This window comes from Salvelinus namaycush, chromosome 1, assembly GCF_016432855.1.
Source record: "Salvelinus namaycush isolate Seneca chromosome 1, SaNama_1.0, whole genome shotgun sequence".
NCBI lineage: Eukaryota > Metazoa > Chordata > Actinopteri > Salmoniformes > Salmonidae > Salvelinus > Salvelinus namaycush.
In genome coordinates this window covers 41,144,539-41,171,495 of record NC_052307.1, presented here as the reverse complement: position 1 = coordinate 41,171,495, position 26,957 = coordinate 41,144,539, and the positions used below count along the sequence as shown (strand labels likewise).

The 26,957-nt window shown below is 45.5% G+C and overlaps 1 protein-coding gene across 1 annotated transcript in view; it reads left to right on the top strand.

Annotated features, from left to right (window-relative positions):
* Positions 1 to 26,957, top strand: part of znrf3 (zinc and ring finger 3) — a 107,571-nt gene that overhangs the window by 66,996 nt on the left and 13,618 nt on the right. The window lies entirely within an intron of this gene.

The window sequence follows — 26,957 nt, the reverse complement described above, 5'->3', positions numbered from 1 at the left end:
GGGGGCCTGTGGTGTTCCCAGAGCCAGACACGGCCACTACTCTACTGTACTGCCAGACAGACACACAGCCCGGAGTGCCCCTGCCAGCCCCCATGCCCCTAGTGCCCGCAGACTGCGGTCCCTACTAGGCTCAGGCATCCCCCCTCACCCCACCCTGCCTTGCCCGGTCTAGCCTTAAACCCCTGCATAACCCCATACTCAACCCTCCTCTCTGTTTCCTCCACACTTTGCCGCCCAGTTTTGGATCTAAATTCCAATTCTAGAATATGCTACATGGCCCCGAATATGCTATTTGCATCATGATGTTCACCCTGAAGAAGGCACATTGATGCCGAAACGTTGGTGATTTACCCGATAAATTACTGGGAGTTTATATATACAGTGTGCGACTCTTTATTTTTACAGCTTATAGTTTATTCGCCGTTAGTCAGCACCTCTACATAAAATCATTTTTTTCTGGGTGTGCGCTAGCTCGTGTTTTTTATGTATCATGATGTTTTATAACACTAATTCTAACGTCATAGATTCTCTACTGAAATGGAAAACATAGCAGTCAGGACTACTAACTACTTCTATTGTAGCTGGCCCACCATTAGAGGCAGGTTTGATGAACAGAAGGCAGGACTTACGGGAAAGGGTGAAAGGCAGGGTTGAGGAGGAAGGGTGAAAGAAAATGGAGGGGGGCGGGGGGCATGCTAGCCTATGAAGTCCTAGTGCAGTAGAGCGAGAGCAGGCTTCCACACCAAACCGGTGTCGTGTCACATATAGTCAGGTCCATAATTATTGACACCCCTGATAAAGATAAAGAGATAAAGAGCAAAAAAGACTTTAAAAATATAATTATATTATTTTATACTAATACAATTGCTCAGGGAAAGAGATTTTGTTTAACAAGTAATAAAAAAAAATCTCGAAAAGATACAGGTCAACATTATTGGCTGTTTTCAATGCTCTTAGCACCCTCCCCTTGCGAGGATAATGACATTGAACCATTTTATGAGATTGGAGAACACATTGGGAGGGATCTTAGGCCGGTCCTCCTTACAGAATCTTTCCAGATCTTTGATATCCTTCGTCGGCCCTATTCAATATAAACCAATGGGGTTCAAGTCCGGAGACGGACATTTATTTTGATTTCGTGGTTGATTAACCATTTTCTTCTGGGATTTGATTAGTGCTTGGGGTTATTGTCTTGCTGGAAGATCAACTCGCGGCCAAGAGGCAACCAGGTTTGTTGCTAAAATGTCCTGATACTTGGTAAAGTTCATGTTGCCGTTGACCATAAAAGGACCCAGAGGAACAGTGGAAGCAAAATAGCCCCACCACTATATTTTACTGTAGGTATGAGGTCCTTTTCTGCATATGCTTTTGTTTTTCGATGCCAAACCCAACACTTCATTTGGTGGTGTATATATGTACACAGTTTTTTTCCAGCTCTTCCTGTCTGGTTCTTATGAGAGGCACTGGGCTGCTGACCTGTGACCCCCACCGCTGCCCCCCTCCCTGCGTGCTGCACACACAGCGGCTCCCTCTACAGCAGGGAAGCGGGGAGGCGCTGGAAGATTGGGTCCTAGCTTGTGTTGTCTTTGCCTGTGTTTGTGGAAGAGTTGTTTTTGTAGCATTGTAGATAGCCACTGAACTGTTCATCTAACATCTACACATTGTATTTCCGTGCCGGGTTTAGCTTTGTTCAGAGAGCTGTAGCTATGCCTATCCGTTTTATTTGTGCAGACTAAAGAGTTATAGCACAGTAAGTTGACTTGTGGTTTGTGTAAGGTGTTGAATAGATCCTCACATGATGGTTTCTTTTAAGTGTAGTGTTGAACAGTATTGCTGGGTCTACGCGGGCAGCCCAATTCGAATCCTTTTTTTTCTCCCTAATTGGTCTTTTGATCAATCACATCAGATCTTTGTCAGAGCTGATCTGATTGGGCAAATGACCAATTTAGTGAAAAAACAAACTTTGTGCTCAGAATTGTGCTGCCTGTCTTTAAGTGGTGTATTTCTGTCCTAACTAGCCTGGCTGGGGTGACATGTTCCTAGCTTCCTGGTAATCCCCTCCTCTACCCTCTCCCTCTCTCTCTAGCCCTCTACTCTATCCCTCTTCTCTCTCTCTTTCCTTCTCTCTAGTCTCTCTCTCTCTTTCCTTCTCTCGCTTTCCTTCTCTCTAGTCTCTCGCTTTCCTTCTCTCTAGTCTCTCGCTTTCCTTCTCTCTAGTCTCGCTCTTTCCTTCTTTCTAGTCTCTCACTCTTTCCTTCTCTCTAGTCTCTTTCTCTCTCTTTCCTTCTCTTCTCTCTAGTCTCTCTCTCTCTCTTTCCTTCTCTCGCTTTCCTTCTCTCTAGTCTCTCGCTTTCCTTCTCTCTAGTCTCTCGCTTTCCTTCTTTCTAGTCTCTCACTTTCCTTCTCTCGAGTCTCTTTCTCTCTCTCTTTCCTTCTCTCTAGTCTCTTTCTCTCTCTCTCTTTCCTTCTCTCTCTCTTTCCTTCTCCCTCTCTCTTTCCTTCTCCCTCTCTCTTTCCTTCTCTCTAGTCTCTCTTTCCTTCTCTTTAGTCTCTCTCCCTCTCTCTGTGTGATATTGGCGTCTCTTGTGGAACATGTAATCATGCCATGGCTTTGGTGGCTCTGCTCTCTTTTGTCGCCATGCCAGCGTGATATTTCCACTTTTCATGTTGCCGCGCCAACGGCCGCATGGGCCCTGACCGGCATGAGGGTTTTCCCTCTCTTCCTTTCATCCCTGTCCTCATCCCTCCATCCTGTGGCATGACATCACCCCCTACACAGGGAGGGGTGTGAGGGGTGCTGTTTCAGGGTTGAGGGTGTGATGGAGGGGGTGAGAGGGGAAGGGGGAGTTTGTGTCAGGATATGAGGCTGTCTAATTATTATTGGGGGTTTTTCTCCCTCACAGGCTTTTCATGTTCTCGGACCCCACCACACGAAAAAACATAGGGGCCATGTACTCTACTCTGCCCTTACAAAAACACGAGGGCCGGGACGATACCAGTATTGTGATACTCGTTAGTATTGTGGCAAGGAAACAAAACAGAAAGCGGATTTCACATATTTACGAAATCAGCCCTAATGTTGGAAACATTATGTTGTCATCCAGAGTCACATTTGATCTATTTTCCAAGATATAGCACACCCTATTTTACACACAGCGAGTTTTTGAAGGACCAAAGAGTTCAGTCTGCTATGTGTTTTCATTTTTCACATGGAAAAAATTCTATATTACGAATCTGGTATCATTACAGCCCTAAAAACACAGACCTAACCTCGACTGGTTCTGGACCTGTTGCTGGCTGTAAGGGCATACAGCAAATACACAAGGCTGTAGAGTAGTTTCCAAATTGGCGGGCCGAATTTGGCCCACGGGTCTTTTTGTTGTTGTTGGCCCCTCAAGTTTTCAGCAGAAAAATATATATAAAGAAAAAAAATATGTATATAAACTCAGCAAAAAAAGAAACATCCCTTTTTCAGGACCCTGTCTTTCAAAGATAATTCATAAAAATCCAAATAACTTCACAGATCTTCATTGTAAAGGGTTTATCACTGTTTCCCATGCTTGTTCAATGAACCATAAACAATTAATGAACATGCACCTGTGGAACGGTCGTTAAGACACTAACAGCTTACAGACGGTAGGCAATTAAGGTCACAGTTATGAAAACTTAGGACACTAAAGAAGCCTTTCTACTGACTCTGAAAAACACCAAAAGAATGATGCCCAGGGTCCCTGCTTATCTGCTTGAACGTGCCTTAGGCATGCTGCAAGGAGGCATGAGGACTGCAGATGTGGCCAGGGCAATAAATTGCAACGTCCGTACTGTGAGACGCCTAAGACCGCGCTACAGGGAGACAGGACGGACAGCTGATCGTCCTCGCAGTGGCAGACCACGTGTAACAACACCTCCACAGGATCGGTACATCCAAACATCACACATGCGGGACAGGTACAGGATGGCAACAACAACTGCCCGAGTTACACCAGGAACGCACAATCCCTCCATCAGTGCTCAGACTGTCCGCAATAGGTTGAGAGAGGCTGGACTGAGGGCTTGTAGGCCTGTTGTAAGGCAGGTCCTCACCAGACATCACCGGCAACAACGTCGCCTATGGGCACAAACCCACCGTCGTTGGACCAGACAGGACTGGCAAAAAGTGCTCTTCACTGACGAGTCGTGGTTTTATTTCACCAGGGGGGATGGACAGATTAGTGTTTATCGTCAAAGGAATGAGCGTTACACCGAGGCCTGTACTCTGGAGCGGGATCGATTTGGAGGTGGAGGGTCCGTCATGGTCTGGGGCGGTGTGTCACAGCATCATCGGACTGAGCTTGTTGTCATTGCATGCAATCTCAACGCTGTGCGTTACAGGGAAGACATCCTCCTCCCTCATGTGGTACCCTGCCTGCAGGCTCATCCTGATATGACCCTCCAGCATGACAATGCCACCAGCCATACTGCTTGTTCTGTGCGTGATTTCCTGCAAGACAGGAATGTCAGTGTTCTGCCATGGCCAGTGAAGAGCCCGGATCTCAATCCCATTGAGCATGTCTGGGACCTGTTGGATCGGAGGGTGAGGGCTAGGGCCATTCCCCCCAGAAATGTCCAGGAACTTGCAGGTGCCTTGGTGGGAGAGTGGGGTAACATCTCACAGCAAGAACTGGCAAATCTGGTGCAGTCCATGAGGAGGATTGGCACTGCAGTACTTAATGCAGCTGGTGGCCACACCAGATACTGACTGTTACTTTTGATTTTGACCCCCCCCCCCCCCCCCCCCCCCCCCCTTTGTTCAGGGTCACATTATTCAATTTCTGTTAGTCACATGTCTGTGGAACTTGTTCAGTTTATGTCTCAGTTGTTGAATCTTGTTTTGTTCATACAAATATTTGTTAATCTTGTTTTGTTCATACAAATGTTTTGTTCATACAAATATTCAGTGAGAGGACGTTTCTTTTTTTGCTGAGATATATGTATACACTACTGTACACTATTTGTGGCCTGCTGGAGGTCATTTTGCAGGGCTCTGGCAGTGCTCCTCCTTGCACAAAGGCGGAGGTAGCGGTCCTGCTGCTGGGTTGTTGCCCTCCTACGGCCTTCTCCACGTCTCCTGATGTACTGGCCTCTCCTGGTAGCGCCTCCATGCTCTGGACACTACGCTGACAGACACAGCAAACCTTCTTGCCACAGCTCGCATTGATGTGCCATCCTGGATGAGCTGCACTACCTGAGCCACTTGTGTGGGTTGTAGACTCCGTCTCATGCTACCACTAGAGTGAGAGCACCGCCAGCATTCAAAAGTGACCAAAACATCAGCCAGGAAGCATAGGAACTGAGAAGTGGTCTGTGGTCACCACCTGCAGAATCACTCCTATATTGGGGGTGTCTTGCTAATTGCCTATAATTTCCACCTTTTGTCTATTCCATTTGCACAACAGCATGTGAAATTTATTGTCAATCAGTGTTGCTTCCTAAGTGGACAGTTTGATTTCACAGAAGTGTGATTGACTTGGAGTTACATTGTGTTGTTTAAGTGTTCCCTTTATTTTTTTGAGCAGTGTATATATATTCAGTTGAAGTCGGAAGTTTACATACACTTAGGTTGGAGTCATTTAAACCACTCCACAAATTTTTTGTTAACGAACTATAGTTTTGTCAAGTCAGCATGACAAGTAATTGTTTACAGACAGATTATTTCACTTATAATTCACTGTATCACAATTCCAGTGGGTCAGAAGTTTACATACACCAAGTTGACTGTGCCTTTAAACAGCTTGGAAAATTTCAGAAAATTATGTCATGGCTTTAGAAGCTTCTGATAGGCTAATTGACATAATTTGAGTCAAAATAAATCAGCCAAGACCTCAGAAAAAAAATTGTAGACCTGCACAAGTCTGGTTCATCCTTGGGAGCAATTTCCAAATGCCTGAAGGTACCACGTTCATCTGTACAAACAATAGTACGCAAGTATAAACACCATGGGACCATGCAGCCGTCATACCGCTCAGGAAGGAGACGCGTTCTGTCTCCTAGAGATGAACGTACTTTGGTGCGAAAAGTGCAAATCAATCCCAGAACAACAGCAAAGGACCTTGTGAAGATGCTGAAGGAAACCGGTACAAAAGTATCTGTATCCACAGTAAAACGAGTCCTACATCGACATAACCTGAAAGGCCGCTCAACAAGGAAGAAGCCACTGCTCCAAAACCGCCATTAAAAAAGCCAGACTACGGTTTGCAACTGCACATGGGGACAAAGATCGTACATTTTGGAGAAATGCTCTCTGGTCTGATAAAACAAAAATAGAACTGTTTGGCCATTGTTCTGTTTGGAGGAAAAAGGGGGAGTCTTGCAAGCCGAAGAACACCATCCCAACCGTGAACCACGGGGGTGGCAGCATCATGTTGTGGGGGTGCTTTGCTGCAGGAGGGACTGGTGCACTTCACAAAATAGATGGCATCATGAGGAAGCAAAAATATGTGGATATATTGAAGCAACATCTGAAGACATCAGTCAGGAAGTTAAAGCTTGGTCGCAAATGGGTCTTCCAAATGGACAATGACCCCAAGCATACTTCCAAAGTTGTGGCAAAATGGCTTAAGGACAACAAAGTAAAGGTATTGGAGTGGCCATCACAAAGCCTGACCTCAATCCTATAGAACATTTGTGGGCAGAACTGAAAAAGTGTGTGCGAGCAAGGAGGCCTACAAACCTTACTCAGTTATACCAGCTCTGTCAGGAAGAATGGGCCAAAATTCACCTAACTTATTGTGGGAAGCTTGTGGAAGGCTACCCAAAACGTTTGACCCAAGTTAAACAATTTAAAGGCAATGCTACCAAATACTAATTGAGTGTATGTAAACTTCTGACCCACTGGGATTGTGATGAAAGAAATAAAAGCTGAAATAAATCATTCTCCTAACTATTATTCTGACATTTCACATTCTTAAAATCAAGTGGTGATGCTTTGCATTCAGGCCAAAGAGTTCAATCTTGGATTCATCTGACCAGAGAATCTTGTTTTTCATGGTCTGAGAGTCCTTCAGGTCCCTTACGGAAAACTGCAAGTGGGCTGTCGTGCCTTTTACTGAGGAGTGGCTTCCTTCTGGAAGGTCTTCCCATCTCCACAGAGGAACTCTGGAGGTCTGTCAGAGTGGCCATCGGGTTCTTGGTCACCTCTGACCATGGCCCTTCATCCCTGATTGCTCATTTTGGCCGGGTAGCCAGCTCTAGGAAGAGTCTTGGTGGTTCCAAACTTCTTCCGTTTAAGAATGATGTAGGCCACTGTGTTCTTGAGGACCTTCAATGCTGCAGAAATGTTTTGGTACACTTCCCCAGATCTGTGCCCCGACACAATCCAGTCTCGGAGGTCTATGGACAATTCCATCGACCTCATGGCTTGGTTTTTGCTCTGACCTGCACTGTCAACTGTGGGACCTTATATAGACAGGTGTGTGCCTTTCCAAATCATGTCCAATCAATTGAATTTACCACAGGTGGACTCCAATCAAGTTGTAGGAACATCTCAAGGATAATCACTCGATACAGGGTACACCTCATAGTAGAGGGTCTGAATACCAATGTAAATAAGGTATTTATGTTTTTTATTTGTAATACATTTGCAAACATTTCTGACAACCTGTTTTGGCTTTGTCGTTATGGGGTATTGTGTGTAGATTGCTGAGGATTTTTTTTTATTTAATCCATTTTAGAATAAGGCTGTAACTTTAAATAAATTGGAAAAAGTCGAGGGGTCTGAATACTTTCCCGAATGCACTGTAATTCTATGATATAGATCCCCTGCAGTGACTAGCTAGCAGCCTAGCCTGGCACTCCTCTCCTCTTTCTGTTTCTGCCTCTCTCTCTCTTGGCACAGCCTGCTGTGGAGCTCAGCAAACAGCTGCACCTTCTTACTGCTAAGTGGCTTTTGGATGCTTACCCTGTCTGGCATCTCAGCCAGAGAGAGAGAGATGAGAGTGAGGCAGCTAGCCACACACACACACACAGTCTGGCCTGGGGCCTGTGTTAGGTTAACTGTTCCCACCTCTGGCTGTGTAAACCTTGGATGCCCTGCCCTGTAGCTGACCTGGGAAAGGTGTCTGTCGGTCTGTTTGTTAGAGACCATGCCAATGCCAGACCACATGGTATGGTATGCCAATGCGGTGCTGTGCCACACAGAGTGTTGTTAAACTCGTACTGTGGTGTTTTATAGGGTAGGTTCTGGCAAGGGTGCTGGTCTGTTGCACCCTTTATGTTGTATTGTACACCATTTTATTTTATTTAAAAAAAATTGTGGCCGATTTAATATTGGCTGATGAAAATGTCAAAAAATAAGTGTGTGTGTGCGTGCGTGTGTGGTTTATGTGAGCTCATCCACTGTTTATCTGGGGGCTGAGAGATTAGGTGTGCTTTGATAAAGCTCCCTCTCTCTCTGTCTCTCTCTCTGTCACTCGCTGTCTTGGTGGACTCCATAGCAGAGCAGAGAGGGAGAGAGAAGTGTTGTGTTTTGATGGCCAGGTGGTTTTGCACAGTGCTTTGGAAGGTAGATTGCTGTAGAACTTCAATATAATAGGAATTGATTACCTATAATAGTTTTCAGTGCATTGTTAAGATGCAGCTGCAGCTTTTTATTCCAGCGTAATTACCTAGCGTTTATGGAAGAATGCTTTCTGCTGGTGGAAGGGAATAGATGGAGTAGTGATGAGTCGACGGGACTATTTTATCTCCTTTCAAAGGTGGGCGCACAAATGGAGTTACGGGCCTACTTCTTTTCATGCCATATGAGGAGGGCTTGTCCACAGAAGTGCATGTTACTGTCAGACGCTGTGGTAGTTAAAGTGACGAAGACTGAAATGGTGGTGGTGTCGTAGCAGTAGGACGATTTATTATGAAGCAGTAATCCAGCGTTTCCCCTATAACTAACCAGTGGATTACACACATTCTAGGGTTAGGGAGGGAGGGCCATGTGAATGTACTGGTCCTGGGGTTGATTTTGAGAGGTGAACAGAAGGCCAAGGTATCCTCCCTTATGATCAATGAAAGCATCAGTTCATCGATAGACTTTGGCACCAGCAATAAAACGCACATGTTACCTTCTGTTCCCTCTCTCCCTCCCTCCTTCCCCACACCACCACATCACAGAAACACTGCCATACCATGGCGGAAGGAGGGAGAGGGGAGAAAAGAGGGGGGGGGGGGAAATTGGAGGGAGGGGGAGGAGAGCGGGAGAGAGTGAAACCCTGTGAAGCGTTGAGCTGCCTGCACCATGAGGGAGGCCTGCCTCTTGGGTGCTCCTTTCATGTTTTGTACGACTCAACTTGCTGATAGTATCTTGGCTTCTCTTCCTGGTGGGGTGTCGCTCGCTCGGTCGGAGGCTTTCTCTACACCTAGACTGGGCCTCTCTTCTCCTCTCTCCATTTTGGACAGCGTTTTCTTTTTTGTTCCTCCTCTGCGGGCCCTCACCACCCCAGCCACCCTGGCTGCCCTACACCCCACCAAATCCCCCAAATCACTGCTTCACGGCCCCGGGATCCCACTGAGCACGTTGCCATGGTCACTGGGAAGCTCCTTGTGTGATGTGGCTCAAAGTGAGCCGTCCCTGGGTGGAATTACCCGCTGCTGAATGGAGAGGAAAAATGACCATTATTACACTTCACAGCCCTGGTCGGGCCCCTATTTAAAGAGAGAATAAAGGAGCCCCGGGGACTTAAGACGAAAGAGAGGGAGCGGGAGAAAAGAGAAAGAAGAAGAGGGAGAGCAGAAGAGGGGGGAGGGAGAAGAGAGAGAGGGGAGTGGAAATGAAAGGGAGGAAAAGAAAGAGCGGAGCACCACAGAGGGGGGGGTCTTTTAAATGGATTAATTTGAGATGATAAATTCTTCGACATGCTTGAATTTGTATGTAATTGTAAACGGTTAAAAAGTCGACTTTTTTTGTTTACATTTTTTTGTGATTTAAAAAAATATATATAATTTTGTGAGTTTTGACCGTTTTTGCTATTAGCCAGAAAACACAACGGCTAGCTATCAAAAGAGGTAACATGGATTTTTTTTTTTTAAACGTATCATAGTGATACGATCAGACATGGCTCCCACACCAAAGCGTCCCTTTTCTCTTCTCTCTCCCTGGGTCTCCACATAGCTAAGCCCGTGTGCGTTTGTTGCTCTCTGTGAGAGTTCCTCCATACTGGGCTTCTCTGAGTGTGATGGCCCTGTTCTCTTTGAGCCTGAGCTGCTCGGGGCCGAGGCCCACCACGCCTGAGCCTGATCTGGGCCCCATGCAGCCAGGGGCCTCTCTCTGCTACACACATACACACACTCGATCTGATCGGCTGTCTGCCCTCTCCATGGTGTGGTGGGGGGTTCCTCTGTCCATGTGAGAGAACATCCAGAGGTTTAAGAAGTTTATGCTCCTCAGAGAGGTGGGGTTTGGTTCACCCTCCTGAGAGTTTGTGTGTGAGGGAGTGAGAAGTGCCATTGGAGCTAGCCATGCCTAGAGAGGTTGAGCTAATGGAAGAAGAGCCCTTGAAAAAAGAGAATCACAGTTCGAGGGGTGGTGGTGGGGGGGGTGAGTAACACACCTGGCAGCCGTGGGGAGAGAGGCCGAGCGAGACAGACTGACTGGGAGCTCTTTATGTGAGCCCGTAGCTAGGGATAGAAGGGGAGAGGGTTTGTGGGGGGAGGGAGGGCAGTAGTGAGAGCTAAGTTACATCCAGTTATTGTTACTCCTCTGAAGGGGCTGCCAGTGGAGGGGGGAGAGGGGGGAATCAATTCAATTCAAAGGGGCTTTATTGGCATGGGAAACATATGTTTACAATGCCAAAGCAAGTGATATAAACAAAAATGTAATAAACGATCAGAAATGAACAGTAAACATAACACTCACAAGAGTTTTGGAATAATTATTATATGATGTTATATTATGGCTATACAGTGTTATAAAAATGTGCAAATGGTTAAAGTACGAAAGGGGAGATAAATAAACAGTGAAATAAATTTGTGTTCCACTGGTTGCCCTTTTTGTATGGCAACCGGTCACAAATCTTGCTGCTGTAATGGGACACTGTGGTATTTTACCTAATAGATATGGGAGTTTCTAAAAAATGTATTTGCTTTCGAAATTCTTTGTGGGTGGGTCTGTGTAATCTGAGGGAAATATGTGTCTTTAATATGGTCATACATTTGGCAGGAGGTTTAGGAAGTGCAGCTCAGTTTCCACCAAATGTTGTGGGCAGTGGGCACATAGCCTGTCTTCTCTTGAATGCCAGGTCTGCCTACGGCGGACTTTCTCAATAGCAATGCTATGCAGTCACGGTGGTCAGGTATTCTGCCACTGTGTATCCTCTGTTTAGTGCCAGATATCATTCCAGTTTGCTCAGTGTTTTTGGTTAGTTCTTTCCAATGTGACAAACAATTATCTTTTTGTTTTCTCATTATTTGGTTGGGTCTAATCCTGGTACTCTGTGGGGTCTATTTGCGTTTGTGAACAGAGCCCATAGAACCAACTGGCTGAGGGGACTTTTCTCTAGGTTCATCTCTTATGGAAGGTTTGGGAATCGCTTCCTTTTAGGTGGTCGTAGAATTTAACGGCTCTTTTCTGGATTTTGATAATTAGCGGGTATCGTACTAATTCTGCTCTCCGTGCATTATTTGGGTTTTTACGGCTGCTGGGTTTGGTTTGTCTCCTGAGAGGGAGGGAGTGAGGGGGCGAGAAAAGGACGGAGGCAGATGAAGAGCTTTTTTTTAATTTATCCTCCAAGTCAGTTAAGAACAAATTCTTATTTACAACGACGGCCTACCGGGGAACACTGCCTTGCTCAGGGGCAGAACGACAGATTTCTACCTTGTCAGCTCGGGGATTCGATCCAGCAACCTTTCGGTTATTGGCCCAACGCTCTAACCACTAGGCTACCTGCCGCCCCAGCTTAACAGGCAAAATGCTGCAGGTGGACAACGATTGCTCCCATTGGTCAGTTCTGATGAGGTAGTTGAGATCCTAGGATTATATAAATTGTATAAATAGTTTTTCTTTAGAAAATCCTATTTATTAATTAACGTGGATGTTGATTTAAGGCAGCCCTCCGCAATTCTCTGATTCAGAGGGGTTGGGTTAAATGCGGAAGACGCATTTCTGTTGAATGCGTTCAGTTGTGCAACTGACTAGGTATCCCCTTTCCCTCCCCTAAAGGTACCAAAGTGGATGCTCATCTGACAATGACTAAATGCTCCATTATTATGATACCTAACAGTGAGGTAGTGTAACGGTTGGTCAACATAGCGTGTTGTGTGATTGTGGTAGCTAGTTAGTGACACTGTGGCCCACGTTGATGATGTAATGCCCAGAAACATTGCATCACTCTGCTGTCATGCAGTCATGTTTTTATTTTATTTTTATTTAGATGATAAGGTTATTATGTTAAAACACGTCCTGTTTTAATAAGAAAAGGAACCCAACTCCAGTTCCTAGTAGTCTTAGCTTTTTCACTGGAATACAACACAGTCGTTTTGATGTGTACCTTTTGATAAGTGGCTGACTTACTACGTTCCTGTTTAGTGTTTCACTTTCTAATTTCCTCCAATTCTGTCTCTCCACTCTTCTATTTACTGATGAGCCAAAGGACAAGTTTTCAATTCTCGACTATAAAACGGGTTTACATGTTTCCAAGAGAACGTTCCCGCAAGGATGTCCTTGATTCAAGATTTTGTTCCAAATTGATGAGAAATATTGACTGACTGTAGTAGAGTGTCCTTGCATTAGGATGTTCCTAGTAAATAGCCTAGTTCCTAGTAGTGCTTCTTTCTACAACTTGAATGCAGCACTGCAGTTTTGTACTGACAGCTAGGGGGGTTATGAGTTTCAAAAAAAAAAAAAATTGACTTGGTAGATTTGTGAGCAAAAAAGCCCAGTTGGTATTATTTCAGCAGTTAACCATGTGATTCTTTGTTTAGCGTTGTCTCAGCCACACATGATAGTCAATGAACATCAGTAATAAATTCACTGCAGAGGAATCTACAGAGACCTGTGGAATATAAATGATTATTACTTCCATAAATCAATGATACGGTCATAACGGCTTGGGAGATGTATGCATACAGGTTTTTCGTTGGTGATCCTACAGTACTTTTCCAGTTCTGAAGTAGAGGAGGTCAGTTGGTTGGTTGGTGGGAATACTTTATAAAAGGCAGCAGGGTTCCCGAGTCTGACCCACCATCTACCAGAATGTCACGGCCGTTTAAAGGAGTGGACCAAGGCGCAGCGTTTTGAGCGTACATACTTGTTTATTTAACGATGTCGCCAACAAAACAATAAACAACCAACCGACACGTGACGCCAACGTAGTGCTCACAGGCAACTAAACATGGACAACTACCCACAAAACCAACATGGAAAATGGCAACCTAAATAGGCTCCCCAATCAGAGACAACGATAAACAGCTGTCTCTGATTGGGAACCCATTCAGGCCACCATAAACCTACATACCCCTAGACAATACAAAATCCCCATAGATAACCAAAAAACCCTAGACAAGACAAAAACCCCAAGACAGTACAAAAACTAAACAAACCACCCCTTGTCACACCCTGACCTAACCAAATAATAAAGAAAGCAAATATAACTGCAAGCTGGCATAAGACGTGCAGGGCTGGTGCGTGGGGCTGGCACAGTCTTCACCAGACGGCTAGCACGCACCTCAGGACGAGTATGGAGAGCTGACTCAGGTGACATCAACTCGAGGACACACTCCGTAGGGCGAATGTCGTGCCTCATGCACCAACACAGCAGCTCTCTCATAGCTCTCTTCTCCAATCTAACCATCAACTCCTTCACTGTCTCTGTTTCGCTCCCCTCGCTCACCTCCAATTCACCCCGACTGGCTCTGGTTCCATCCTCGGATCCGCCGACCGTCCCGTGTGCCCCCCCCCCAATTTTTTTTCTTCTTGGAGCTGCTTCTCCTGGCCACGCTGCTTGGTCCTTTGGTGGTGGGTAGTTCTGTCACGATCGTCTGTTGAATTAGGTGTGGACCAAAGCGCAGCGTGGTAAGTGTTCATGTTTTTTTTATTTAAACAGAACACTAAACAAAATAACAAAGAGCATGAACAAAAACGAAACAGTCCTGTCAGGTGCAGCAGCACAAAACAGAAAACAACTACCCACAAACACAGGTGGAAAAAGGTTACCTAAGTATGGTTCTCAATCAGAGACAACGATCGACAGCTGCCTCTGATTGAGAACCACACCCGGCCAAACACACAGAAATAGAAAACATAGAACACAAAGCATAGAATGCCCACCCCAACTCACGCCCTGACCAAACCAAAATAGAGACATAAAAAGGATCTCTAAGGTCAGGGCGTGACACAGAAGGGCTGTTTATTTTCCTGCGGATCACAAAGGCTGGAAAAGCAAACCGGTAAGAAAACAAAAACAGGGGGATAGAGACGAGAAAAAATGTAGGATATTTAATTAGCGGTTGTCCATTCTCTGTCCATTTGGTCTCCACAGGGCAGAACCCACACACAGGGAAGAGCAGTGGCTGATGGGTGCTTGATTAGGTCCTGTGTTTTAAGTAAAACTAAGGACTGGGCAGTGGATAACACAAATACACACACACAGAGAGAGCGAGCGCATAGGGATGATGGGTATACACACGGAGTGTACAAATCATTAGGAACACCTTCCTAATATTGAATGGCACCCCTTTCCTTTTTCCCTCAGAACAGCCTCAATTCGTCAGGGCATGGACTCTACAAGGTGTCAAAAGCGTTCCACAGGGATGCTGGCTCATGTTGACTCCAATGCTTCCCACAATTGTGTCAAGTTGGCTGGATGTCCTTTGGGTGGTGGACCAATCTTGATACACACAGGAAACCCAGCCTGGCACCTACTACCATACCCTGTTCAACGGCACTTCAGTATTTTTGTCTAGCCCATTCACCCTCTGAATGGCAGACATACACAATTCATGTCTCAATTGTCTCAAGGCTTAAACGTCCTTATTTAACCTGTCTCTTCTCTTTCATCTCCACTGATTTGAAGTGGATTTAACACGTGACATCAATAAGGGATCATAGCTTTCACCTGGATTCACCTGGTCAGTCTGTCATGGAAAGCAGGTGTTTCTAATGTTTTGTACACTCAGTGGTGAGGTAGGGAAGAGGGACTGGTGTTATGGAGGACAACAGGCAGGGAGAGAGGTAAAGAGAGGTGTAGAGCGAAAGACGGTCTGATGAGAGAGTTCTCTCCTGCAGAACTGTAGGCGTTAATGGGTCTGTTGCTGTTTGCCAAGTCACACTGCTCTGGCTGGCCCTCTGAGGTGCCCCACCTCACACACATGAACATGCACACACACCTACTCGGTGCTCATGCACACACACGCAGTCATTCAAGCACTCGCGGGCACAAGTATGCAGACACACACTCATGCACGCACACACACTCACAGTGCAACTCAATTGTATAATTTTGGTTATGTAACGCTGGCTGAATGGCCACCCCGCATTGTGCGCTGAGGCAGAGACAGAGGAAAAGAGAGGGGAGAGAGAGGGGGGACCTAGAGAGGTAGAGGGAGGTAAGGAAAGAGGGGGAAAGGGAGAGACAGCGGGAAAGAGTTTTGGGAGAGAGATTGAGAAGATCTATTAGGATCTCTTTTAGCCTACCAGTGGCTAGTCTTCCAAGAGTTCTTAAGAGGTAGGGGAGAGGGAGTGGGCGAGAAAGGGAAAGAGATAGGGGAGACTGAATGGGAAAGAAATGGGAGAGGGGAAGAGAGGAGCACCTGGTATTAGTATCTAGCGTTAGCATTTAGCATAGTCTCTAACGTTCTAGCATTAGCGTCTAGTGGTACCTAGCGTAGCACCTTGCCTTAGCATCTAGTGTAGCAACTTGCATAAGCATCTAACATGGTGTTGTCCAAAGAATGCACGTTTACTAATGACATCAGCCACACACACTCCCGTAGCTGGCTATGTTGTGTTCGGTATGAGACCAGAGGACCAGAGCCCCAAAGTACTGTACCTGAGACGGGCCCCCTCTCTCTTTGTCTTTCTACTAGTGAGGTCATCATCTGTCTCTCTCTTTCTCTATATATCTCTATCCGATCGAGGTTCCATACCCTTCCGTACCCACTGTGTTCCGAGTAAGGTTCCATACATACCCTCACACACATGTGTGGTGGTGGGGTGGCCCCAGAATTAACGCTGGGTCATTTCTGTCTCTGGGCTACGATCAGGTGGTGAAGCTGGAAGAATTTTGGAAAACTATTCTGTGACGTTGCCATTTTCATATTGGTGAGACCCATCACATTGACTGACTACAAGTTGGACTAAGCAGATGACACTGATCAGGGGAATCTTCCCTCGTCATACTGTAGCTGCCTGCCTGTGTCTAGCTGCTAGCTTTTGCTTTTTGGAGCCCTTTTAAAGAGGCAGAGCCCCCATCCACAATAAAACATCCCCCACCCTGCCTTGAAGTAAATACTGATCTGACTATAATGGATAGATACAAACGATGTACTTAAACCTGTACTAACTCCCATTCATTTGTCTTAGATTAGTGATTACTTCAAGGAAGAGACAAAGGACGGATACGTGTTAAAAAAATACTCAAACAAGACCAGCGATTCTGTTCTGCTCAGACCCTCAGTGTACCTCACGTCTGGAATAGGGTTATGAATGGCTGTCGCCGTGGCTCCCAGAGTGGTTCAAGTGATCCCGTGTCCATATTTACATTCAGTAAACTGCTAGTTTACACAAGGAATGTGTCCCAAATAGCACACTAGTGCACTACCTTTTTACCAGGCCCCTCTAAAGTAGTGCACTATAAAGGGATTAGGGTGATATTTGGGTCCTACACCAGGAGTGGAACACAAGTGGCTTTTTATGTGCTTCATAAACATTTTTTACATCCCCCCCCAAAAATACTTTGAAATTGTATCGTTGACGTTCCCCTCAACTCATGTAAAACACTCAACTTTAACGGGCTGCCCCGGTGATATTAAAAAGGAGAATTACGGACAGAGGGAGAGTCGAGTTGACTTTTTTCAAAAGAATGTCGCCCCAAAAGTCAAGGGCACTCAAAGTCCACATGCAGTCAGGAATCTGGACGTGGTGTTTTTACGCCCCGTAGAACTGGAGAGCCGTACAGAGTCTAGGTGGAGGTTTCAGGGTGGGATTTCATGGCCATGAGGAACGACACTGAGGATGAGGAGAAAGGGGTTAATGTGCGTGTGCGACTGTATGGTATGTCCCCGTGCGATTGGTTGGACAATGTGTATAGCTCAGAAGTAGCAGGTCGTGATTTAGCACTGCAGGTTATTTCATTTTTTATTCTGCCTCAATCACTGGTTATGAGAGTAAACCGAAGTGTGCTGTGGAAGCTACAGTTAATGTCGGAAGTTTACATACACTTAGGTTGGAGTCCTTAAAACTCGTTTTTCAACCTCCACAAATTTCTTGTTAACAAACTATAGTTTTGGCAGGTTAGGACATCTACTTTGTGCACGACACAAGTCATTTTTCCAACAATTGTTGACAGATTATTTCACTTATAATTCACTGTATCACAATTCCAGTGGGTCAGAAGTTTACATACACCAAGTTGACTGTGCCTTTAAACAAATTCCAGAAAACGATGTCATGGCTTTAGAAGCTTCTGATAGGCTAATTGACACCATTTGAGTCAATTGGAGGTGTACCTGTGGATGTATTTCAAGGCCTACCTTCAAACTCAGTGCCTCTTTGCTTGACATCATGGGAAAATCAAAAGAAATCAACCAAAAATGGTAGTCCTCCACAAGTCTGGTTCATCCTTGGGAGCAATTTCCAAACGCCTGAAGGTACCACGTTCATCTGTACAAACAATAGTACGCAAGTATAAACACCATGGGACCACGCAGCCATCATACCGCTCAGGAAGGAGACGTGTTATATCTCCTAGAGATGAACGTACTTTGGTGCGAAAAGTGCAAATCAATCCCAGAACTACAGCAAAGGACAAAAGTACAAAAGTATCTATATCCACAGTAAAACGAGTCCTATATCGACATAACCTGAAAGGCCGCTCAGCAAGGAAGAAGCCACTGCTCCAAACCGCCATAAAAAAGCCAGACTACGGTTCGCAACTGCACAATGGGACAAAGATCATACTTTTTGGAGAAATGTCCTCTGGTCTGATGAAACAAAAATAGAACTGTTTGTTTAGAACTCATTGTTATGTTTGTAGGAAAAAGGGGGAGGCTTGAAAGCCAAAGACACCATCCCAACTGGGGGTGGCAGCATCATGTTGTGTGAGTGCTTTGCTGGAGGAGGGACTGGTGCACTAAACAAAATAGATGGCATCATGAAATAAATCATTTTCTCTACTATTATTCAGACATTTCACATTCTTAAAATAAAGTGGTGATCCTAACTGACCTAAGACATGGAATTGTTACTTGGATTAAATGTCAGGAATTTTTAAAAACTGAGTTTAAATGTATTTGGCTAAGGTGTATGTAAACTTCAGACTTCAACTGTATGTGCTAAACGTGTAGTCTAAACTAACTCACACGGTGTTATTGAGGTAAACTATTGTGCTCACACCATTTTTTTGCGTGCGTTTAAGGGATTTTCTGTCTCCTGCTGGATGTATACTGCATAGATATTTTGCTCAGTAGTGATGTCATCTACTATAGTTGGTGGATAATAGTTAATTAGTCACATATGGGAAATGAAGTTCAGTTGGTTTGAATGCCATTGGCAAACATGTCTACATATATGCATGTGTCGGATGAAGAGTCATTCTGAGAACAGAGCTTTCATTTTATTTTAGCAGAATGTAAATAATGCCCTGGCACACGGTCTCTAAAACAGAAAGGAGCGAGAAAAGAAGCTGACCACATGTAAGAAAATCCATGGGAGAAAAGTATGCCTTTATCTTTTAATAAAGGGAGGAGAAGCCAGGAGGCTACATGAAATGACTGTGTAATAGCAGAGGAGAGGAGAACCTTCTGAAGACTTAATTCACTTAATTATAGCAGTGAGCAGAGCGGGAGAGCAGAGCGGGGGAGGGAAGAAAAGAGAGGAAAGAAAAAAGAGGGCGAGCAAGCATGAGAGAGTGAGAAATGGAGAGTTAAACTCTGATGAGAGCTTAGCTAAGTATACAGGTTACAGGTGTATACACAGCCTAGTGTGTGTGTGTGTGTGTGTGTGTGTGTGTGTGTGTGTGTGTGCTTCTAAGGCCGTGTTTACACAGGCAGCCCAATTCTGATCTTTTTTCCACTAATTGGTCTTTTGACCAATCACATCAGATCTTTTTCAGAGCTGATCTAATTGGTCAAAAGACCAATTACTGGGGAAAAAAGATCAGAATTTGGCTGCCTGTGTAAACGCAGCCTATGTGTGTGCACTTGGGTGCATGTTTATGTGCATGTGTGTGTGTGTGTGTGTGTGTGTGTGTGTGTGTGTGTGTGTGTGTGTGTGTGTGTGTGTGTGTGTGTGTGTGTGTGTGAGAGAGAAAGAGTGAGACTGTACAGATTACACATATTATGTGTACACCAGGAGGCTGCTGAGGGGAGCACAGCTCATAATGCCTAGAATGGAGTCAATGGAATTGTATCAAACACATGGTTTTCATGTGGCTGATACCATTCCATTGTCTCCATTCCAGCCATTATTCTGAGCCGCCCTCCCCTCAGCAGCCTCCTCTGGTGCACATACAGTGTCTAAACAGTTGGACCTAGTGTTCATGCTGATCTATCCTGAGAAAAGTCACTTCCCCGACTGCATGGTGAAGTCTTCTTTCCTTTAAAAAACACAAGCTGGCAGATGTATTTAGCCGTTCTAAACATAGGCTTCTTCTTCCTCTCTGTCCTCTGTGTCTAGACGCCAGGCTCTCCTCCTCTCCTCGTTGTAGGCTGTGGTTTCTGTCCACTTGGGTTGGATTGTACCCTCTTTCTCATGCTCAGGGCCAACATGTAGCCCGTTGAGCCAGCGGCTGGGCCGCACACTGTGGCTCTGGCTTTAAGTCAGTGGCTGTGTCCCAATTGGCACCATAGGGTTCTGATCATAAGTAGTGCACTATGTAGAGAGTAGGGTGCTATTTGAGACTCCGACTAGCTCTGGGTAAGTGTAAGTGTTTATGACAGACAGGCCATATGCATGGCATGGCAGACAGCTAGAGTTTAGAGTTTCTGACCTGTGAGTTTCATGTTTTGTTTACTTTAAAACATACTGTAAGTCGCTTTAGAGGCAACTTTACATTGTTATTTCAGTCACCCTTGCCACCTTTTACTTACGCAAAGACAAGGCCATATCTTTCTATAGTTCTCCTACAAATATATTATGGAGATTCACATTGTTATCTGGTAGCTGTGGAAGTAACATTACTTGAAATTCCTGAGCGGTTTTGAACCGATGAAGCAAACAGAATTACTGATCAGAACATCATTTTTTTTGCCTGATGCTATACTTGTACAACACCACCATATTCTTTCTTTACTTCATAGAAACCCTCGAACAGTGTGTGAAAGTGTAGGAGTAGAAGGTTTTAGTGTGACAAGATTATGACGTTGTGGAGTAGTGTGTCGGCCTTTTCTCTCTTCATAGGGACTAGGAGCACACCGCTACTCTGCTCTGTTTTTCTGTGCTCTATTCCATTCTACTCAACTCTGCTCTGTTGTACTCTGCTCTACTCCACTCTGCTCTACTCCACTCTGCTCTACTCCACTCTGCTCTACTCCACTCTGCTCTGCTCCACTCTGCTCTGCTCCACTCTGCTCTGCTCCACTCTGCTCTGCTCCACTCTGCTCTGCTCAGGGGAAATAGTTTTTTTTTTTTAGATGTAAACAACCCAATCCTCATCCTTCCTCTCAACGTGTGTGTGTGTGTGTGTGTGTGTGTGTGTGTGTGTGTGTGTGTGTGTGTGTGTGTGTGTGTGTGTGTGTGTGTGTGTGTGTGTGTGTGTGTGTGTGTGTGTGTGTGTGTGTGTGTGTGTGTGTGTGTGTGTGTGTGTGCTCCTGTGTGTTCTCCTGTGTGCTCCTGTGTGCTTGTGTGTGTGTGCTTGTGTGTGCTCGTGTGTGTGTGTGCTCATGTGTGTGTGTGTGTGCTCATGTGTGTGCGCTTTACGTTAAAAGAGGGAGCTGCGCTTGCCTGTAGGTAAATTTTTGCTGTCATCAGGCAGGCGAGTCCCTACACTGCAGCGCATGCCCAAATGGAGATTCTTTAGCAGGGATCTCTTTCTTCTTGAAGCGTCTTACCAAGAGCTATTAATTATTAACGTAGATGGCTAACATCAAAGCGTCTGAATTAAATGGACTACAGCCAGAGCCTGGCAATGGAGAGCTGAAACTGGGTGAGAGGGAAACCCACAGAGAACAGAGTAAGAGAATTCACTCTTCGCCTCAGAAGTTTAAACACATTTATGCAGTTGGGGGAAAAAGAAACGTGTTAGCTCCTATAAAGTGGACACGACTGTAGACCTAAAGAAAGGACTAGCCAATGAGTTCTATTTAACCCCATTAGAATCAACTCGTTGGTCTCTGTGTGTGGATACTGCATTCCGTATGTGGAGTACTACTTTGTTGTGAGTCAGTTTGTTGTTGATCGATGGTGAAGCATAAGTGAATCATTCATCCCCTTCTACCCTGTGAGAACCTGTATTAAAGAATACACACACACACACAGTGCGAGCTCACTGCACACTTCCTCTAGTCAAAATGAAGGTGAATGTGGATTGAGGTGGAGGGGCGCCAGTCAGCCTGGCCTAGCCTGGCCTGTAGTACACAGATGTACAGTACCAGTCAAGTTTGGACGCACCTACCTACGAAACTGGCTCTCATGAGGACCGCCACAGGAAAGGAAGACCCAGAGTTACCTCTGCTGCAGAGGATAAGTTCATTAGAGTTATCAGCCTCAGAAATTACAGCCCAGCCATGTGATCAAGTAACAGACACATAGCAACTGTTCAGAGGAGACTGCGTGAATCAGGCCTTCATGGTCTAATTGCTGCAAAGAAACCACTACTAAAGGACACCAATATGAAGAAGAGACTTGCTTGGGCCAAGAAATACGAGCAATGGACATTAGACCGGTGGATATATGTCGTTTGGTCTGATGAGTCCAAATTTGAGATTTTTGGTTCCAAACGCTTTGTCTTTGTGAGAAGCAGAGTAGGTGAACAGATGATCTCCGCATGTGTGGTTCCTACCGTGAAGCATGGAGGAGGAGGTGTGATGGTGTGGGGATGCTTTGCTGGTGACACTGTCTATGATTTATTTAGAATTCAAGGCACACTTAACCAGCATGGCTACCACAGCATTCTGCAGCGATAGGACATCCCATCTGGTTTGCGCTTAGTGGGACTATAATTGTTTTTTCAACAGGACAATGACGCAACACACCCCCAGGCTGTATAAGGGCTATTTGACCAAGAAGGAGAGTGATGGAGTGCTGCATCAGATGACCTGGCCTCCACAATCACCTGACCTCAACCCAATTGAGATGGTTTGGGATGTGTTCAGCATATGTTGGAACTCCTTCAAGACTGTTGGAAAAGCATTCCAGGTGAAGCTGGTTGAGAGAATGCCAAGCGTGTGTAAAGCTGTCATCAAGGCAAAGGGTGGATACTTTGAAGAATCTCAAATAAAAAATATATTTTGATTTGTCTAACCATTTGTTGGTTACTACATGATTCCATATGTGTTATTCCATAGTTTATGTCTTCACTATTATTCTACAATGTAGAAAATAGTACAAATAAAGAAAAACCCTTGAATGAGTACTGTAGGTGTGTCCAAACTTTTGACTGGTACTTTATGTTCCATGTGTGTAGTTCCATTTTCCTGGAAGGCCTTTTGGCCCAATTGATGAAAGGTTCCACTCCATGGGCCCTTTGCACAGGTAGACCAAACCCTTGACTGGTACTGTATATAGATGATGGGAATAGAGAGAGCGGGAGGGATCAAGCACAGTATGTTCCAAATGGCAGCCTATTCCCTTTATAGTGCACTACTTTTGACAAGAGCCTATGACTGCTCTCTGCTCTCCCTCGCTAGTCTTTCTACCGGTCTATCTCCGGTTGTACAGTATTGGAGAGGAATCAGTCCTGGTTGTAGGGAACACGAGTCCCAAGGGTTCCCCGTTCTCTCCTACACGGTGGCTTCTGCAAGTTCTCATCTTTGGGATAGAACATCTATCGTATGGAAAGATGGGAGCGGTATCAGGCGTACAATATAAGTGTAGGGAGCTGGTCTTTTCTCCCGCCTTGGGCTGCCCTCTTATGCTCTGGACTGTATGCTCATTAATGTCTTTATTCAGCTTAAATACAGGACATAATTGTAATCAAACTGCATGGCACAGTCTCTCTCTCTCTCTCTCACACACACACACATACACAGGGTCGCTGGTTCGAATCCCCGCCCCGGCAAGTTGGAGAAATCTGCCCATTGAGCAAGGCACTTAACCCCCAACAACAACTGCTCTCCGGGTGCCGATGACGTGGATATCGATTAAAGCAACCCCCCGCATTTCTCTGATTCAGAGGGGTTGGGTTAAATGCAGAAGACACATTTCAGTTGAACGCATTCAGTTGTACAACTGACTGGGTATCGCCTTTCCCTTCCCTATAAGTTGTAGATTCTTCCGTGCTCTAAAGTGGAATGAAGTCCGCGGGGTTCGTTCCAACTTCTTCCAGCTGCTTAACTACAACTTTGATTGAAGAACAAAACAGTTCAACTCAATAGCGCTTGGTGTAAACGGTTTCTGTTGCGAAACTTTTTGCAACAGAATCAGCGTAAAGAATACACCCCTGGGCTCAGACAGAATGGATGTTGGTTGGTCAGGGAAAGTAGGAGTTAAAGGGCCAATCAGCAGTTGAAACAATAAAAGAAAGCGTTCTACTCGCCACTGTTTCGCTAAGAAGCTGAGATCGGGCTGGAGAAATGTAATCACTCTCAAATCCATAGACAGAGCAAGGACTTACCATCTCTGATATAAAAATGATAGTTTTAACCATATTTTGAGGCTATGCAGTGTTTGTTTACATTTACTTTCCACTGAAATGTGTCTTCCGCATTTAACCCAACCCTTCTGAATCAGAGAGGTGCGGGGGTTGCCTTAATCAACATCCATGTCTTCGGCGCCCGGGGAACAGTGGGTTAACTGCCTTGCTCAGGGGCAGACCGACAGATTTTACCTTGTCAGCTTGGGGATTCGATCCAGCAACCTTTCGGTTACTGGCCCAACGCTCACTAGGCTACCTACAGCCCACATTGGTGAGAAACAAGCTAATATTTTTGATGAGGTACGACGGTTAAACTAAGCTCATGAGGCATATATAAGTTAAATTATTCAAGAAACAGTGGGTACAGAGGGATGAAGTTTTGGCTTGCCTGTTGACATCACCATGCGATAAATTGGTTAATAGGCCAACAAGCAAGAGAGTTACAAACCTCAATAATAGCTCATTTTCAGTTTTCCCGTCCCCACTCAGACCATTCTCAGACGGTCTTAGCAAAATTCTTACTGTGATTTGTTTTAATTAAAATGGTCAAAGAACCAAAAATAGGTTCTTAGCAAAGAGCAATTTGCTCTAGGACTGTCTGGGAGAGGTCTGAGTGGGGAGGGGAACCCCGGTTCTCTGATATTATGAGTGTGGTATTATGAGTGGGGTTCGCTAAGGACTGCCCTCTGATTATTATCAAGCATGCTTCTCTTCCTGACGCTCTTGCGCGCAGGGAAATAATATCAGAGAACCGAGGTTACACAGGTGAACTTAAGTTCTCTTTCAAATATATCTCACATGTGGGGATATGGTCAAGTTGCGTATCGCTGAAGCCAGGGAAGTCCCTACATAGCAACCCTCAGAGGTCCCAAAACTAAGGGAGTACGGACCAAGAAGATGCAGGGACGACCCGTCAGGAAAAACCTCAAAAAGTGAGGGAAAGCCCAATACATGGACCAATCTCAGTATAATGAGACATGTCCCAAAAACAGTGCCCAAGAGGTCAACTCCTCTATAGGAGAGGGCCCTTCCAAGCCCCTCTGAAGGCTATCACCCTTGCCATTATAAATCAATATAATGGTCCCCGTGACCTTGACAGGCCTTGAGCGCCTATAGAAGACAGCCACTCAATTTCGAATCTGGACACGGTCCGCTTGTAGACATTAAGGAGCCCAAACTCCACTGGAGGATGGGAGAACGGGGTCATCAGTCCCCAACTCCTGTGCTATCTCAAGGATTCCGTGAGTTGATCCCGTCGTCATCCTCGTTGTCCCCTAACTCTCTTTCCCCTGACACTACTTCGTCAGACAGTCAGGGGAGGGAGTTAATTAATGCATAGAGGGTGGGAATCTTTCCCCGCTATCATGAAGCCGCAAGCTCAAGAACGTGGGGGTTCGAGTGCTGGGCTAGGCTCGTCCTGGGATGGGATAGCAGTGGCCATTTCAACGGATAAGGGGGACCGAACAATGCCTGTTGTAAAAATAACGTGCAGACGGCATAGGCTAGCTAGTTAGAAGCCCTGCGGCTGGTGGCTAACAAAAGAGTAGCTTGTGTAAACAGCGACACCAAGCTAGCTAGTTAGGAGCCTTGCGGCATAGCACAAGCAATATTGAGCACTCTGTAACGCTATAGCTGCGAGGCTAGTGGGGCGTAAGCTAGCTAGCAGCCACCTCATGGTAAAAGTGTGCTGTGGCTAGGTCAGTGCTGGCTGAAGGAAACCAAGTGACCGAGTTAGCATTCAGAGATAAAAGCTCCCGTGACCGACAGTGCCTTGAAGGCAGAGAGGGTCGGTCTAGCTAACACAACGGGTGAGCGTAGCTTAACTAGACTATAGAAGGGAGCTAGCAAAGCTACCGTGTTGCAGGTAGGGTATGCTAGTGAGGTTTGCTTTCCTCTCAGCAAGTTAGCCGAAGCCTTGCAGCATGGGCTAACTGAGTATCAATAGCTAGCAGTGACACTAGCTACTAACGGAGACTGAGAAGTCGAAATTTCTACTTAAATCAAAAACCTGGTTAGAAGTCAACCTCTCAACAGGGTCTGAAGACCTATGCTTGGCAGCGATACCCTTCACGGTTCACTTGTGAGCTGGCAAACGGTATCCAGTCGATATGAGGGGAACTAGAGTAGTGACACTTCTGTTGAGGAAAAGAAGTGAAAATAACCAGAGGGCGGGAGAGCGTCTCCTTTGATGGAATTGAGGGTCACCTCATTCGCCGCTTTGCCTGTCTGTCTCCAACAGAGTGTTTTAGATTGATACTTTCGAGAGTAGGCGGTCCTTAGTGAACCCCAAATGTGAGATATCAAAATGAATAATTCAAAGAGAACTGAAAACGACCTGTTACTGGCAGAGAGTTTTGGAACTCTTTTTCTTATTGGTCTGTTAACTAATTCACCACATGGTGATGTCACCAGGCAGGCCAAAACACCATCCCACCAAAACAGGCAGCTCTTTCGTGTGTCCTAAATGGCACCCTATTCCCTTTTATAGTGCACTTCTTTTAACCAGAGACCTGGGCCCTGGACAAAAGAAGTGCACTACATAGGCAATAGGCTGTCATTTGGTATACTGGTCTGTCTCTCGTGACACCATGTAGTAAGAAAGAAAGTTGAGAGACAGACCACATGTGCTCATCCTTCCAAAGTTATCATCGTGTTGTTTACCTCTCCATGGACTGGGGTCGACTCCCTCGGTCATCTCTCTCTCGCATCTCTCTCTCGCGCTTTCTCTCTCGAGGTCTCTCTCTCTAGCTGCTGGGCCTAGCTGCTGCTGGAGTCAGACCATTCAAAGTCACACAACCCCCTCCAGTGGCTGGGAGTGAGAGTGCAATGTGTTTGGAGGGAAAATACATTGAAACAACTGAGTATAAAAACATTAAGGACACCTGCTCTTTCTATGATATAGACTGACCAGGTGAATCCAGGTGAAAGCTATGATTCCTTATTGATGTCACTTGTTAAATCCACTTCAATCAGTGTTGACAAAAGGGA